This window comes from Eurosta solidaginis, chromosome 5, assembly GCF_040869045.1.
Source record: "Eurosta solidaginis isolate ZX-2024a chromosome 5, ASM4086904v1, whole genome shotgun sequence".
Taxonomy (NCBI): domain Eukaryota; kingdom Metazoa; phylum Arthropoda; class Insecta; order Diptera; family Tephritidae; genus Eurosta; species Eurosta solidaginis.
Genome location: NC_090323.1, coordinates 78,396,987 through 78,407,848, shown reverse-complemented (window position 1 = coordinate 78,407,848; position 10,862 = coordinate 78,396,987). Strand labels below are relative to the sequence as shown.

General features: G+C 35.9%; 1 protein-coding gene across 6 annotated transcripts in view; it reads left to right on the top strand.

The window, feature by feature from the left end:
- LOC137253764 (myb-like protein I) overlaps window positions 1-10,862 on the top strand; it is a 150,815-nt gene that overhangs the window by 75,505 nt on the left and 64,448 nt on the right. The window contains exon 1 of one of the 6 annotated variants that reach the window (XM_067791197.1): window positions 334-354. The exons of 3 other annotated variants lie outside the window; for them this stretch is intronic. The gene's annotated coding sequence lies outside the window, so the exon portion shown is untranslated. Of the gene's footprint in view, window positions 1-333; window positions 355-383; window positions 471-5,911; window positions 6,048-10,862 lie in introns of those variants that run through there. 2 more of the 6 variants (XM_067791196.1, XM_067791195.1) reach the window with 2 other exon arrangements.

The window sequence follows — 10,862 nt, the reverse complement described above, 5'->3', positions numbered from 1 at the left end:
CATTTTTTAAGGTGGTAAATTTTATTACATTACAGTTTGAATTTTACTTCTTCTTGCTGTTTTATACCTTAAAACGCAATTTGCGCACACGCGAAAATTTTATATTCGTTTCGATGTCGTGGGCCATTCGGTCGGTTGTTTGGCTGGTATTGTTGCACATTGAAGACGTTTACCATAGAATTTCAGTTCTTGAGATCACGAGCGCATTTGACATTTCAAATGTCATTTTGCCGTCAACCAAAGGATTCTTATATGACAATCTAAATCGCTGAATTTTTGCTAAGCCAGCGAGTGTGTAGCATTTTGCAAAATTTAAAAAAAGTCCTTTCGCATTGTTTTTTCGATCTGTGACGTGTGAGTTAACATTTACGACTACTGCATCGCTAGACGTATAATTTTTTAAATTTTAAACTCAGAACAAAGCTAAGAAATATTCGCATAGTAAAAAAATTAGCTACACAATCAATTTGGTGCGTTTGTAAGATATTGTGTTGCATTCTATGTTTGTGTGCAGTTTCTTTACTGATATATACTATGTATGTTCAGATGTGTGAAAGTACACGAAGGGGTGAACCATCCAAATCATCCCTTCCGGAATTTAAACTAAAAAGCGAATGATAAAAAAATGTAGAAAAATACAAAAACAAAAACGTTACGACAGAGCATTTAAGTAGGGAAACGGGTTGGGTTGCTTTTGCTGCTCTTGTGCAATATTGTACAAGATGCGTATCATTCAAACTTATGTTTTGTTGTTGATTTCAAATAAAACATACTCATGCACATACATACATATTTATATTAACATTGATATCACGGTTGCCAATTTGACATATTTCGAAAAAAAATGGTCCTTTTCGTTTACGTTTGGTGATCGGGTTCCCTGGGAGCAGGGTTGTAAAATAATGCACGCTATGCGAATGAAATGTAGTTGAACTCGAAGTCAATAACTTCAATTACTCGCCTTTTGACTAAAGACTAAAAATTTAAGTTTGGAGTCTTTTGAGAAATCACTTTCTAGCTTCATTTTTTTTTTTTTTCAGTGAAAGCCCGAAACTACTTGCAACAAAATCTATACAAATTGCATATAATCATCAAAATGAACTTTTTATTACAAACTCCCCTGAATTACTAGCAAATTATAAATAAAAACAAACCTTTAGGAAATCATTTATTATTAGAAGCAACAGATCTCGAAGCTGTAATGTGATAGACATCCTCGATGTGGCGTATAAGGAAAATAGGTCTCTCCGCGGCGGCTGAAGTAGGCAGAGGTGCATTGTACGTGATGTACGTTCTTTCATTGTAGTATAGCGGTGCAAGCTAGCTATGTTCTGAGATTTATCGACCGTATAAGCTACAAATTCGTCTTCAATAGACGATTTGTGAGTGGGCGCACCCATTGAATGAGGCGAAGCACTGTTAACACAACAGCAACAATAACCCAAGCAAAATTTTATTTTGTAATCTTGGGTGGTCTCCAAGCTTTCTAATTCACATTTGATATTTTATTGAAAATTTATATAAGTCACAAAATCTTTAAATACAGCGACGCATCGATTAGAGGGATACAATCTCTGTATCCGAAAGGGATCTAATGAAAGTTCGGCGGATCCTGGATGCATTTTTTTATTATTATTATTATTGTTATTATAATGATTATAAGGCTTCGATGCACTGCGACCTTTATTTACGTCTATTGCGCTTGACCTACCAGCTTATTACTGTATGTGGAGGCTTTTAATGCACTTAAGTACCTCACAGTGTTTTTACTCCATATCACAAGGGGATTAAGCGCTACGCCACTTAGCTTACCCCCCCCCCCCCCCCCCTGTTTTGCCATAGAGTCGATTGTTATGATGCTAGTTATTACTGGATTTATTGAAATCGTGTTCCTTTAGTGTGTACATATTTCCAATAATTCGAGAATATGAGGACTACATTCCACTTATAGTATGAACCCAGGCAGGGTTTGCATTTGCTACTTCAGAGCAGCAGTAGCAACAAAAAATATGCTCTGCTACTGCTCCGGCTCTGAACAAGAAAAGAGCGTAGAGCAGAGCATGAAAAATTATTGCATTTCATATACTCTGCTACAAGCTACGTCGTGCTTTAGAGCGAAGCAAATAGCAGAAACCCCGAGCGAGCTGGAGCGAGAGCAGTAAAAACAAGTAAGGAAGGTTAAGTTCGGGTGTAACCGAACATTACATACTCAGTTGAGAGCTATGGTGACAACATAAGGGAAAATAACCATGTAGGAAAATGAACCGAGGGAAACCCTGGAATGTGTTTGTATGACATGTGTATCAAATTAAAGGCATTAAAGAGTATTTTATGAGGGAGTGGGCCATAGTTCTATAGGTGGACGCCATTTAGGGATATAGCCATAAAGGTGGATCAGGGTTGACTCTAGAATGCGTTTGTACGATATGGGTATCAAATGAAAGGTATTTATGAGTATTTTAAAAGGGCGTGGACCTAAGTTCTATAGATGGACGTCTTTTCAAGATATCGCCGTAAAGATGGACCAGGGGTGACTCTAGAATGCGTTTGTACGATATGGGTATCAAATGAAAGGTGTTAATGAGCATTTTAAAAGGGAGTAATCCTTAGTTCCATAGGTGGGCGCCGTTTCGAGATATCGCCATAAAGGTGGACCAGGGGTGACCCTAGAATTTGTTTGCACAATATGGGCATCAAACGAAAGGTGTTAATGAGTATTTTAAAAGGGAGTGGGCCTTAGTTCTATAGGTGGACGGCGTTTCGAGATATCGCCATAAAGGTGGGCCAGGGGTGACTCTAGAATTCGTTTGTGCAATATGGGTATCAAACGAAAGGAGTTAATGAGTATTTTAAGAGGGAGTGGGCCTTAGTTCTATAGGTGGACGCATTTTCGAGGTATCGCAATAAAGGTGGACCAGGGGTGACTCTAGACTTTGTTTGTACGATATGGGTATCAAATGAAAGGTGTTAATGAGTATTTTTAAAAGGGAGTGGGCCTTCGTTTTATAGGTGTTCGCCTTTTCGAGATATCGCCATAAAGGTGGACCAGGGGTGACTTTAGAATTTGTTTGTATGATATGGATATCAAATGAAAGGTGTTAATGATTATTTTAAAAGGGCGTGGGGTTAGTTCTATAGGTGGACCCCTTTTCGAGATATCGCCATAAAGGTGGACCAGGGGTGGCTCTAGAATTCGTTTGTGGAATATGGGTATCAAACGAAAGGAGTTAATGAGTATTTTAAGAGGGAGTGGGCCTTAGTTCTATAGGTGGACGCCTTTTCGAGATATTGCCATAAAGATGGACCAGGTGTGACTCTAGAATGCGTTTGTACGATATGGGTATCAAATGAAAGGTGTTAATGAGTATTTTAAAAGGGAATAATCCTTAGTTCCATAGGTGGACGCCGTTTCGAGATATCACCATAAAGGTGGGCCAGGGGTGACTCTAGAATTCGTTTGTGCAATATGGGTATCAAACGAAAGGAGGTAATAAGTATTTTAAGAGGGAGTGGGCCTTTCTGGACCAGGGGTGACTCTAGACTTTGTTTGTACGATATGGGTATCAAATGAAAGTTGTTAATGAGTATTTTTAAAAGGGAGTGGGCCTTCGTTCTATAGGTGTTCGCCTTTTCGAAATATCGCCATAAAGGTGGACCAGGGGTGACTCTAGAATGAGTTTGTACGATATGGGTATCAAATTAAAGGTATTAATGAGAGTTTTAAAAGGGAGTGGTGGTAGTTGTATAAGTGAAGGCGTTTTCCAGATATCGACCAAAATGTGGACCAGGGTGACCCAGAACATCATCTGCTGGATACCGCTAATTTATTTATATATGTAATACCTGCCAAGATTTTAAGGGTTTTTTATTTCGCCCTGCAGAACTTTTTCATTTTCTTCTACTTAATATGGTAGGTGTCACAACCATTTTATAAAGTTTTTTCTAAAGTTATATTTCGCTTCAAGAAAACAATCCTTACCTTACCATGTTTCATCCCTTTTTTCGTATTTGGTATAGAATTATGGCATTTTTTTCATTTTTCGCAATTTTCGATATCGAAAAAGTGGGCGTGGTTATAGTCGGATTTCGTTCATTTTTCATACCAAGATAAAGTGGGTTCAGATAAGTACGTGAACTGAGTTTAGTAAAGATATATCAATTTTTGCTCAAGTTATCGTGTTAACGGCCATGCGGAAGGACAGACGGACGACTGTGTATAAAAACTGGGCGTGGCATCAACCGATTTCGCCCATTTTCACAGAAAACAGTTAACGCCATAAAATCTATGCCCCTACCAAATTTCAAAAGGATTGGTTAATTTTTGTTCGACTTATGGCGTTAAAAGTATCCTAGACAAATTAAATGAAAAAGGGCGGAGCCACGCCCATTTTTAAATTTTCTTTTATTTTTGTATTTTGTTGCACCATATCATTACTGCAGTTGAATCTTGACATAATTTACTTATATACTGTAAAGATATTAAATTTTTTGTTAAAATTTTACTTTAAAAAAAAAATTTTTTTAAAAGTGGGCGTGGTCCTTCTCCGATTTTGCTAATTTTTATTAAGCGTACATATAGTAATAAGAGTAACGTTCCTGCCAAATTTCATCATGATATCTTCAACGACTGCCAAATTACAGCTTGCAAAAGTTTTAAATTACCTTCTTTTAAAAGTGAGCGGTGCCACGCCCATTGTCCAAAATTTTACTAATTTTCTATTTTGCGTCATAAGTTCAACTCATCTACCAAGTTTCGTCGCTTTATCGGTATTTTGTAATGAATTATCGCACTTTTTCGGTTTTTCGAAATTTTCGATATCGAAAAAGTGGGCGTGGTTATAGTCCGATATCGTTCATTTTAAATAGCGATCTGAGATGAGTGCTCAGGAACCTACATACCAAATTTCTTCAAGATACCTCAAAATTTACTCAAGTTATCGTGTTAACGGACGGACGGACGGACGGACATGGCTCAATCAAATTTTTTTTCGATCCTGATTATTTTGATATATGGAAGTCTATATCTATCTCGATTCCTTTATATATGTACAACCAACCGTTATCCAATCAAACTTGAGCTCTGCTCAACTGAGTATAAAAAATGTAACGCTGTTTGCTTGGGTTGGTATTGTTATGCAAAGCTTTGTCTTTTCTCTTGTTTTGGTTTTCGGATTGATGTAGCGTTGTGATGTGGTTGTTTTTGTACTTGTAGTTTTATATATCGGTCTTAAGTTGTTATTATAGCTTCTTATTTTTTTTTTCTTTTTAGTTTCTCTTAAACAAAAGTAATAATTGAATATTTAATTATTATAAGCCGGTGATGTGGTATTTTTTTCTGCAATTGTTTCCGTGGTAGTCAAGCTAATACTAAAAGCTGCTAGTGCCCATGTACTTATATATATATATTGTGATTTATGCATCATTTGATCCCCGATTTGTAGCCCCCAGGAGGCGCAAAGATGAAAAACATGTGTTAACTACCTCAAACTATCACATAAGTAGAGCTCAACTCAGCAAACAGCACAACGCAGCTCAAAGAACTCTGGTCTAGAAATATATTCAAAGGTTTAGGAACTTTTTGAACGTTGTTGTTTGAGCTCGGAATTAGATAACATATTAATTAAAACTGTAGTGCGACGTCTAATCAGGTGTAAAGTGTTTAAATAAAAGTGTGCTCATCTTTTATGTTATGGGTTAATTTTCTTAACGAATTTTGGTCCAAAACAACATTTGTGTGGCAACTGTAATAGGTTTTCCATTGTAGGCACATTCACTAACACAACTATGCATATGTGTTAATCCCAAATATTCTCAACAAATGAATCGTGTTCATCTTCTGACTAAAGTTTAAATTATTTTATGTTGTTTCTCTTTTCGGTATCCTAAGAGCTGTCTCATTGAATTCCTGTTTTGATTTCGACTGAAAGTTAAATTTAGTATTATTTTATTCTTTTGTAATCATAACTGCTAATACGCACAAATATACAAAAGAAGAACAAGGAGGTGTTTTTATTAAATATATAATACTTATAAATTTCTATACTCAAGTGAGTGCACGGTGTAAATAAAAATATCATTAAACTAGTGTGGTGATTTCTTCTTTAATACAGATCATTTATTCGATTTAGGTGCATTTCCAGGAAGTTACTTTGAATACCCTCTGTGTGTAGGTATGAAGAGAAGTACATACAAAACGAGTGTATTCACATGGACTTTATCTGAAGTCTATGATATATGGACAATTAATAAATACATATTAGGGTGGTCCTTTTTAATCAAAAAAACGATTTCAACGGTAATGTCAAGGGCAAAAATATCACACAAATTTTGGTCAAAGGGGCAAAGTTAAGACTTATCTTCAGAGAAATAATAATTATAGCAAATATTTCTAAAAGGTGAAACGAAATTATTACTTTGGAGTATGAACAAAAAAAAATAATATTAATATGGTCACTTGAATAAATGTTTATTACAATTATTGGTTTTTTATTAAAAAATTGAAAAAATGTGACAGAGTTTGAAATGAATTTGAAAATTTTAAAAATTGAAACTCCCCTCAATGATTGCTTGTTCCTCTATTTATATCTTTTCTGTTCATGAAAATTTCAGTATCCGCTCACTCGATTACATCAAAGTCTGTACAGTGTAATACAATTGAAGTAGATTGTTCTATATTCCCACAATTTTATTACAATTATTGGTTTTTTATTAAAAAATTGAAAAAATGTGACAGAGTTTGAAATGAATTTGAAAATTTTAAAAATTGAAACTCCCCTCAATGATTGCTTGTTCCTCTATTGATATCTTTTCTGTTCATGAAAATTTCAGTATCCGCTCACTCGATTACATCAAAGTCTGTACAGTGTAATACAATTGAAGTATATTGTTCTATATTCCCACATTAATAATAATTGAGAGTGATGTCAAATTGTATGAATCATAAATAATTATTTTAGTAGGACTTTTTTAAGGAATATAAAAATTATCAAACAGTTTATGTTATGAAAGTCCCAATGTAGTAATTATGGATGAAATTCGTTTTGTTTAGGTCTTTAAAATTTTACATTGCTTAACTGAATATACAAGTCAGCGGCTGCATTGAAAGGCGTTTTAGGAATTGTTACACAATTTGCAACTGTATCCAACTATTCCCTTTCAGTTTGGCCCTAATCTGTAGCAAAACTTTTGGAGTTATATCAACGTAAATAGCATGTTCTTGTTATGAATTAGTGTTTATGGGATACCCCAAGCGGTTAAGAGGGTATCGATCAAAGTTTGGAACAAAAAGCTAAAAGGTATTAGTGAAATATATATATCAGAGTAGAGAAGATCATCCGGGCTTCGGTATGGGTTCGTGATTTTTGGGAAACCTTTACCGGTTTTACGGATATCGACCAAAGCTTGAACCACAAAAAGCTACGAGGTATTAGTACACACCTCAGCGGGTTGGGGGGCATAAAATATAACCGCGGCAGGTATATCTGTCGTAAGAAGCGACGAAAATACCAAATTGATTCAAGAGGCTGTGTAGCGCAACAATTTCAAGGGATTGCCAGCGCAATATATAGCTTCTCCAACCCAATTTTCAACCTCTTCCACCCGTGGCGTATCCTTTTCCTTTAACAGTCGAGGCTCTGGCGACCCAAAGTTCCTTTGGATCTAGGGGCTGGGAGGGCGGGATGGCCTAGAAGGTTTCATGTGGTCATACCAAATTGTTCCCGAGATGGAAGGGCTAATACCTGAATGGTGCTTGTTATCGGAACGTTCCGGATCTGAGTCCGGCAAAGGACCATCGACATCGACAACACGCCCAGGGCCTTCGAGGAGTGTCCTCGCTACAACAACAACAGGTATAAGTACAATATGGGTATCATTCTAGAGAATATGATCAGTGCTTCAATGTTGGTTCTTGATTTTCGCAAAACTTTAAGCGGTTTATGGCCTAATGAAGACTGTTTGGACCAAAAGAAGCTAAAAGGTTTTTTAGTTATCTCCATGTGACCAATCTACATGCCTAACTTGAAGATGCTGGCATAATATTAAATATGATCATACAATACAAAAATCGGTTTTGGAGGCACATATGCGAGTTTCCACAAAATCAGACCCATTTGAGCTAATAAATAAATTGCATGTTGCACCAGGGAGTGCCACAAAATCCCCGAAAAAAATCCCCAATCACAAAATCCCCAAAATCAAAATCCCCAAACACAAAATCCCAGTGCTATGATAAACATCATGACCGTGTAAAAAATAGCATATCTCTTTCCTCTTTCATTCATATTTATGTATGTATAACTATATATTCACTTTTTGGCAATACATATTTTTACTTATCCATATATAGGACTGCTAGTCGCTCTAATTCGAACAAGCTAACAGAAGCGTGTACTACGCAGAAGGACATCACCGTGGCAGTAGCCACGGTTATACCACACACCCGGACTTGGCATGGCGTAGCCCAGGGTTATTTTTTATAAGCGCGGCCGAAGGCCGCCTATGCAGAAAGTTTGTATGGATTATTAGCCTTTTTTGGTCGCGGCGATTTTAAACCTAATTTGAATTTATTTCACATATAAAATAGGGATTTTGTGTTGGGGATTATGAGTTTGGGGATATTGATTTTGGGGATTTTGATTTTGGGGATAACGTGGTAGACCCGTTGCACCATCCAAAAATGTTTACATGGGCTCAAGTAAGGCTACTCCATTTGATGTATGTATATTGGAACGCCTTTCAAAGGTTGACGGAAAATCGTTCCAATATACATCAATTAACCACCCTGTCGGAAAGACAACATAACAAAACGAATCAGCTAATCCATTTTGGATACTGTGACTAAGTCGTAGGCTCAGTTCAAAGTTATCTAATAAGAAGATAATTTAAAAAATCGTTAGCACGTAATCGTAGTTGCAAAGGTTTTTTACGAAGTTGTCCTTCTTTTACAAACACCAAATTAAACAGCGAAACAAATCTCAAGATCTTTGGAAGTACATATGTACGACTCACAGTAAGCATCTAAACTTTAGAATAAATGGTGTCGGGACCGTAATAGGGAAAATTTTAATAACATGAGACCTAGAATTTTCGAAAATTTAATTCTTTAAATAGTCAAACAGCATCTAAACATAACAATACCAAAATTTCATTAAGAAATGTTAGTCCGTTTAATTTGTTTTGTTATTAAGCGAGAAATGTTGCGGATATAATTAATTCAAGTCCGCTGCATCCACGGACCTGGATGACCTGAAGATATTTTACGCCAATATTGATACCACGCGAAAGGAGCTGAGCAGAATATCTGGATAAAATGCATTTTATTTGTATAAGCAACCGGTTGTGGAAACATCGCCCAAACTGCTTATAAATCAAATGGGTTGAAGAGTTTTTTCTTTGAACGCAGTGTCAGTAGGAAACATTTTAAATTTAGATTTTATTGAATTTAGCTAGAAAATTGTACACTGTATGGTACGGAAATGGGTGCCCCACAATTTATCAACTTTATAATGGCTCGACTGTAACGGTCATATTTGACTTTTCCCGAACTCTACCAATTATTTTTTTTTATTTGTTATTTGCCTGACTATATTTCTTACTTTTTGCAGTATTTTTCCTTTAAAATTATAAAAGTTGTATACGAAATTGTCACGACCATTACAATGGAAACTCTAAATTTTTAGCATTGTATCTTCATAAGTTACAGATATATCACGATATATGTATGTGCCTCCAACATGCATATTTGTATTTTTATAAAGAAAGTAGGCGTGGTTGTCCTAGAAAAAGTGGAAAAGTTATATAACGATTTTGTCGATATTATCCTGGCGGTCGCCGTGGTAAGGTGGTTGCGTGCTCCGGCTACCACACCGAAGATCTTGGTTTCAATACAGAATGTGGGTATCTAAATTTTTTTTTTCGAAAATGAGTTATTCACATAGGCAAACTCGTTTTAAAAATGCGAATTTATTAGTAAAAAATATTTTTAAAATTGCAAATAGACATACAGTTATAGTGGTTTTAAATTCACACAGCAATCTACACAAATTTTCCACAAATCCTAATGAATAATGTGGGTATCTACAAAATTACAGCAGAGTCTACATTGTAGGAAATCGTGGGAAGATCCAACGTGTTTCCTAATAAAAAATAGCTTATCTAAGCATGTACTGCTTACTACTTTCCTTGTAGAGCCGTATGTACGTACCCAGGTTCTTTGCAAGATTTGTTGTGATTTTTGATGTTAAAGAGCGACGTATCTATATTTGGAAATGTAATTTTTATTAATAACTCTTATAAAATTCAATATTTTTGTTAATAAGCGAAAAGATTCCTGAACAAATATGAAATTCGTTTAACTGAAAATTGCGATGATATGAATACTGCGTTTTGTTGTTTTTGCATATTTGTATAGATATAGTTAAAAGGTGTTTATTTAGAAACAACATCGTTTATTGGCACTTAGCTACTGCAGTAACACCTGCCTCACGGTAACTGTTAACAATTGGCAGAATCTTGCTTCAATCTCATTGAATTACCGTTGGATTTCTAGGCTCACATTATTTTCGCTGTTGATACTGCTTCTTCGGCTCTATTAATTGAGCATAGCACATTTAATTTTAAGTCTGCCAGAATGCGGTCGACCGATCCTGTTTTACATACGGATTAATGCAGGCCCATTCGCCTCATTCATTCTTGAACCACGTAGATTGCTCACATCACTCTTATCCATATCCCCGCATAACCTATTGGTAAGTTGGTCGATGTAAGTAATATATTAGCAACCGTCAATGACAGTACTTGGTGTCGAAACCTCTTCCCACCACACAACTAACACCGTGGCGTCTTATAGACACATATACATG